Below are 7,394 nucleotides of genomic sequence, written 5' to 3'. Positions count from 1 at the left end.
GCATAATTTTTTAAGTATGAAAGGGTTCCGGTGATATCATCAGCAAAAATGAAACCAAGTATGAACGTCCCAACGGCTCAATTTGTTTCTCAGCTTTGCTGAGTTTTAAGTTCCAAAAGAGACACCGAGTCCGTTTATTATGATGATTTTAAAAACGCTCCTCGTTTCCTTAGAATGGCTTTATAATTCTATAGAAGCAGCAGCTTGACAGGAAAAAAAAACTACAATTTTTCCCTCTTTGAGATATACATATCATATATATGATGTAGTATATATTATATGTATTTTATATAGGCTATATATTTTACACAGTATATATTTTATATATGCTACATATTTTACATAGTATATATTTTATATATGCTACATATTTTACATAGTATATATTTTATATATGCTATATATTTTATATATGCTATATATATTTTATGTGTGGTATATATTTTATATATCCTATATATTTTATGTCTAGCATATATTTTATATATGCTATATATATTTTATGTGTGGTATATATTTTATATATCCTATATATTTTATATATAGCATATATTTTATATATGCTATATATATTTTATGTCTAGCATATATTTTATATATGCTGGATGTATGTTATGTCTAGCATATATTTTATATATACTGGATGCATGTTATGTCTAGCATATATTTTATAGATGCTGGATGCATGTTATGTCTAGCATATATTTTATAGATGCTGGATGCATGTTATGTCTAGCATATATTTTATAGATGCTGGATGCATGTTATGTCTAGCATATATTTTATAGATGCTGGATGCATGTTATGTCTAGCATATATTTTATAGATACTGGATGCATGTTATGTCTAGCATATATTTTATAGATGCTGGATGCATGTTATGTCTAGCATATATTTTATAGATACTGGATGCATGTTATGTCTAGCATATATTTTATATATGCTGGATGCATGTTATGTCTAGCATATATTTTATATATGCTGGATGTATGTTATGTCTAGCATATATTTTATATATACTGGATGCATGTTATGTCTAGCATATATTTTATATATACTGGATGCATGTTATGTCTAGCATATATTTTATATATACTGGATGCATGTTATGTCTAGCATATATTTTATATATACTGGATGCATGTTATGTCTAGCATATATTTTATATATACTGGATGCATGTTATGTCTAGCATATATTTTATATATACTGGATGCATGTTATGTCTAGCATATATTTTATATATACTGGATGCATGTTATGTCTAGCATATATTTTATATATACTGGATGTATGTTATGTCTAGCATATATTTTATAGATACTGGATGTATTTTATATCTAGCATATATTTTATAGATACTGGATGTATTTTATGTCTAGCATATATTTTATAGATACTGGATGTATTTTATGTCTAGCATATATTTTATATATACTGGATGTATTTTATATCTAGCATATATTTTATATATACTGGATGCATGTTATGTCTAGCATATATTTTATATATACTGGATGTATTTTATGTCTAGCATATATTTTATATATACTGGATATATTTTATGTTTAGCATATATTTTATATATACTAGATATATTTTATATATACTATAAATATATTGTATATATTGTTTTGTACAAAGCACTTCATGTTTCAACTTTTAAAATACACGTCACAGACGAACAGATTTCCTGTGTCACATTTTTCTCTGCATTGAAATTCTCATTCTTGGTTTCTGATTCCCAAAAACAGCCAAGGCTGACTTACGAAGCATGAAAATAAAAAGTCACCTCAGGCCAGACAGCTGAAAGCTCAAAAGAAGCAGACAGTCTCCTGCTTCGGGATGAAACGCTGCAAGAAAGGCATCGTGGTATGAAACTCTTCCTGTTTTGGTAACGTAGGGACTGGCGTAGCTCTCTTTAGTAAAAGCGGATTTAAGAAAAATAGATGCAAAGGATCCCACGTTGTTGCCAAAAACAGCAGGGTGAGCGCTTTATAGACGAGACTCTGATTGGAGATGCACCAAATCTCAGCTTGGAGAATGACTGCAACAGTTCTATGTATCCCCGGCATCCAAATGGGATTCTGAAAGTTACCAGAGATAGGACTTTTGTGTTATGAGAACCAGGCAATTCTTAAGACGAACATGATCATGTCAGGCTGGAGCCTTTCTTTCAGTATTGCGTGCTTTCACCTGAAGGGGTGGCCTGCCCCTCCACACCTGTGGGTGTTTCTCGTTAGGTGGAACGAGAGACTTTAGAAAAGAAATAAGACACAGAGACAAAGTGTAGAGAAAGAAAAGTGGGGCCCAGGGGACCGGCGCTCAGCTTACAGAGGACCCACGCCGGCCTGGGTCTCTGAGTTCCCTTAGTATTTATTGATCATTATCTTTACCATCTTAAACATAAGGGAGTGGCTGGACAATAGGATCATTGTAGGGAGGAAATCAGCAGTAAGACATATGAACAAAAATCCCTGTAACATGAATAAGTTTAAAGGAAAATGCGGTGCCTTGAGATGCATATGCAAACTCTCCATAAACCTTTCAGCAGCATTGCTCCAGCAAGTCCCACCTTATTCCTAAAGGCGGTTTTCTCCTTGCTCAGTAAACAAAGCACACAATGGGTTTTACACCGAGATGTTCCATTGCCCAGGGACGGGCAGGATTTTTAACCAGCAAGCTGCCTTCAGGTACTTGCTCAACAAAGACACATCCTGCACAGCCCAATATCCATTAAGCCTTGAGTCACCACAGCACATGTCTCTCGCAAGAGGACAAGGTTGGGGGTAGGGTCACAGATGAACAGCATCTCAAATACAGAACCAAATGGAGTCTCTTATGTGTACTTTTCCTTCTGTATAGACACAGTAACAGGCTGATCTCTCTTTCTTTTCCCCACATTTACCTATTCTTTTCTCCGCTGAGTGTTTAGTTTTAGCCCAAGAGGGATTTTCTGGGAAAGCTTGAGAAAGGCCCTCATCTATTTTTGAGTTCTCCAACCAGGGAGAAATGAATGGTTTCTACACATGAAGACAATTTTCAGATTCCTCTTGGAGATCTTGGTTAGACTTGAATTTTAAAAATGCAGACAACTCCAGGGAAAGGGTATGGAATGACAAATCATTCCTCCTTCCTCCTCGGGCAGGTCGGTATAAAGTCTGGTTGCTTAAAACGAGCAGCCCGCACAAACACACCAAAATAATCGCTCGACCGAGGTGCTTGCTGTCTCTCCAGTAACACCTACTAAACATCTCCCAAGGAGAAGTCGCCAAGGGAGACACATTCTAGGGAAAATACGTCACTTCTCTCCAACGTCCATCTCTCATACAAGCCAGACGAACCGCAGCTTTTCAAAAATATCTTTTTTCAAAGCACCCTGTTACGGAAACAACGTGTAGTCCAACTCAGAAGGAAGAAAAAAAAAAGTGGCTCGGGTTTCTTTTTAAACCGTTTTTTTTTTCATCATCTGCTCACTTAATGTTAAACGGTCTGTTTCCAGAGATGTGTGTAAAAAGAGACGCATGTAGATATAAAAGCATACGTACGTCTATAATATACATATATGAATATAAAAGATATACGTGTATATGGCGATTTCTGTAAATACAGGAAATCTATATCAATGATCGATATAATAAAATATATATCAATAGAATTAAAACCTAAATAAAAATATATATAAATATTAGGTCAGTGCAAAAGTAATTTGAGTTTTTGCCATTAACTTTTACACCAACCTAATGGATACACATGTATATTTAAATAGATACAGACATATGTATCAAATACATATAATAGACATTGTTAGATACAGAAACATGTATATACATTTATTTAAAGACATATGAATATACACAATATACAATATGTATACAGAAGGTATAATAAATATATAATTTCCACATACAGTAACTTCTCAATGTCACAAAAAAAACCTAAACAAAAATTATATATAAATATTAGGCCAGTGCAAAAGTAATTTGAGTTTTTGCCATTAACTTTTGCTCCAACCTAAAGGATACATATGTATATTTAAACAGATACAGACATATGTATCAAATACATATAATAGACATTGTTAGATACAGAAACATGTATATACATTTATTTAAAGACATATGGATATACACAATATATAATATGTATACAGAAGGTATAATAAATATATAATTTCCATATACAGTAACTTCTCACTTAATGTCACAAAAAAAACCTAAACAAAAATTATATATAAATATTAGGTCAGTGCAAAAGTAATTTGAGTTTTTGCCATTAACTTTTACACCAACCTAATGGATACACATGTATATTTAAATAGATACAGACATATGTATCAAATACATATAATAGACATTGTTAGATACAGAAACATGTATATACATTTATTTAAAGACATGAATATACACAATATACAATATGTATACAGAAGGTATAATAAATATATAATTTCCATATACAGTAACTTCTCAGTATCACAAATAAGTTCTTGAAAGCAGCAAGTATAAGCAAAAGGACCTATTGTCTGCTGTAGGAATTTAACTCTTGTTTATATCAATTGGCCTACAGTAAAATTGGTTATACAGTAAGTCGTTTTGTTTAAACTTGCAGTTTCTATTTTTTTTTTTTTTTTTTTTTTTGAGACGGAGTCTCACTCTGTCACCCAAGCTGGAGTGTAATGGCGCGATCTCAGCTCACTGCAAGCTCCGCCTCCCGGGTTCACGCCATTCTCCTGCCTCAGCCTCCCGAGCAGCTGGGACTACAGGCGCCCGCCACCATGCCCAGCTAATTTTTTGTATTTTTAGTAGAGACGGGGTTTCACCGTGTTAGCCAGGCTGGTCTCGATCTCCTGACCTCGTGATCCGCCCACCTCGGCCTCCCAAAGTGCTGAGATGACAGGCGTGAGCCACTGTGCCCGGCCTGCAGTTTTCTTTTTTTGAGACAGAGTTTCGCTCTGTTGCCCAGGCTGGAGTGCAGTGGCGTGATCTCTGCTCATTGCAACCTCCACCTTCCACCTTCAAGCAAATTCTCCTGCCTCAGCCTCCCGAGTAGCTGGGACTACAGGCATGCACGATCATGCCCAGCTAATTTTTGTATTTTTTAGTAGAGATGAGGTTTCACCATGTTGGCCAGGCTCGTCTTGAACTCCTGACCTCAGGTGATCCACCGGCCTCAGCCTCCTGAAGTGCTGGGATTACAGACGTGGGCTAACACACCTGGCCAGAGTTGTAGCTTCTGACAACCTGTCGATGATGTTAGGCAAGGCCTTGCCGTATATATTATATGGTGTCTCTGGTATTGTCTCTGATGGATAATAATTATATTTACTTGGAAGCACCGAGTTAACAGTCAGTCAGTTCGTACTGAAGTCAATGTTGTGAGGACCTTGGACCTACGTTTACTGCTTCCCTGAAATCTTTTCGTCCATTTCTTCTTTCTCATTCTCGTAGTTAATAACAATGTATGGCATCTTTCGAAATTGCTGAATGAGTCGATTTTAAATGCTCTCACCTCCCAAAAAGGATACGTGACGTGAGGTGATGCATTGGTTAAGGAACCTGATCTAACCATTCTACAACGTATGCATATATTAAAACACCGCATGCTGCCCTAGAAATATATACAATTCTTATTTGTCAATCACAAGGAAAATCACAGCTGAAAAAAAAAAAAAAAAAAAAAAGAATGGGATCCTGGCCAGGTGCGGTGGCTCACACCTGTCATCCCAGCACTTTGGGAGGCCGAGGTGGGTGGATCGTCAGAGGTCAGGAGTTTGAAACCAGCCTGGCCAACATGGTGAAACCCTGTCTCTACTAAAATACAAAAATTAGCCAGGTGTGGTGGTGCGTACCTGTCATCCCAGCACTTTGGGAGGCCGAGGCGGGCGGATCACCTGAGCTCGGGAGTTCGAGACCAGCCTGACCAACATGGTGAAACCTCATCTCTACTAAAAAAAAAAAAAAAAAAAAAAAAGACAAAATTAGGCATGGTGGTGGGCGCCAGGAATCCCAGTTACTCGGGAGGCTGAGGCAGGAGAATTGCTTGAACCCGGGAGGTGGAGGCTGCGATGAGCTCAGATTGAGCCATTGCACTCCAGCCCGAGCAACAGCAGTAAAACTCCATCTAAAAGAAATAATGAGATCCTGTCATTTGCAACACGGATGGAAGAGGAGGTCACTACGTTCAGTGAAATAAGCAGGCACAGAGAGACACATTTTGCATGTTCTCACGCATGTGTGGGAGCTAAAAATTGAACAAAAAAATTAAACTCAGGGACATGGAGAGGAGGAGGACGGTGACCGAAGGCTGAGAAAAGGAGCACGTGCAAAAATATCCTTGTACCCCATATCTATATACACTGCTATGATAGACTGGATAAAGAAAATGTAGCACACACACGGTGTGGAATACTATGCAGCCATCAAAAAGGATGAGTTCCTGTCCTTTGCAGGGACGTGGATGAAGCTGGAAACCGTCATTCTCAGCAAACTATCACAAGAACCGAAAACCAAACACCACATGTTCTCACTCATCAGTGGGAGTTGAACTATGAGAACACACGGACACAGGGAGGGGAATATCACACACCGGGGCCTGTCAGGGGGTTGGGGGTTAGGGGAGGGAGAGTATTAGGAGAAATACCTAATGTAGATGACGGGTTGATGGGTGCAGCAAACCACCCTGGCGCGTGTACACCTGTGTAACCAACCTGCACGTTCTGCACCTGTACCCCAGAACTCCAAGTATAATTTTAAAAAATTAAAAATGAAGTTAGGTAGAATGAGAAGGATCTCTTATTTGGTAGCACACAATAAGATGACTCTACTTAACGATAACTGATTGTATGTTTTACGATAACGAAAACAGTGGAATTGACATCATGAAATAAAATGATAAATGCTTCTCACACCATGAAAGGATAAGTGCTTGAGGTGGTAAATATCCCAGTTATGGTGGTTTGATCATGATACATTGTATGCTTGTATCAAAACAGCACATGTGGCCGGGCGCAGTGGCTCAAGCCTCTAATCCCAGCACTTTGGGAGGCTGAGACAGGTGGATCACAAGGTCAGGAGTTCAAAACCAGCCTGGCCAAGATGGTGAAACCCTGTCTCTACTAAAAATACAAAAATTAGCTGGGCGCAGTGACAGGTGTCTGTCATCCCAGCTACTCAGGAGGCTGAGGCAGGAGAATCGCTTGAACCTGGGAGGTGGAGGTTGCAGTGAGCCAAGATTGTGCCACTGCACTCCAGCCTGGGCAACAGAGTGAGACTCTGTCTCAAAAAAAAAAAAAAATAATAATAGCACATGTACTCCATAAATATATGTAACTTTTATATACCCATCATCATTGATACATTTTAAAAAAAACTTTAAAAATTATTCCTTACGAT

This window comes from Rhinopithecus roxellana, chromosome 22 (assembly GCF_007565055.1).
Source record: "Rhinopithecus roxellana isolate Shanxi Qingling chromosome 22, ASM756505v1, whole genome shotgun sequence".
NCBI lineage: Eukaryota > Metazoa > Chordata > Mammalia > Primates > Cercopithecidae > Rhinopithecus > Rhinopithecus roxellana.
The sequence above is the reverse complement of the archived record's forward strand: the minus strand, read 5'-3'. Positions refer to the sequence as shown.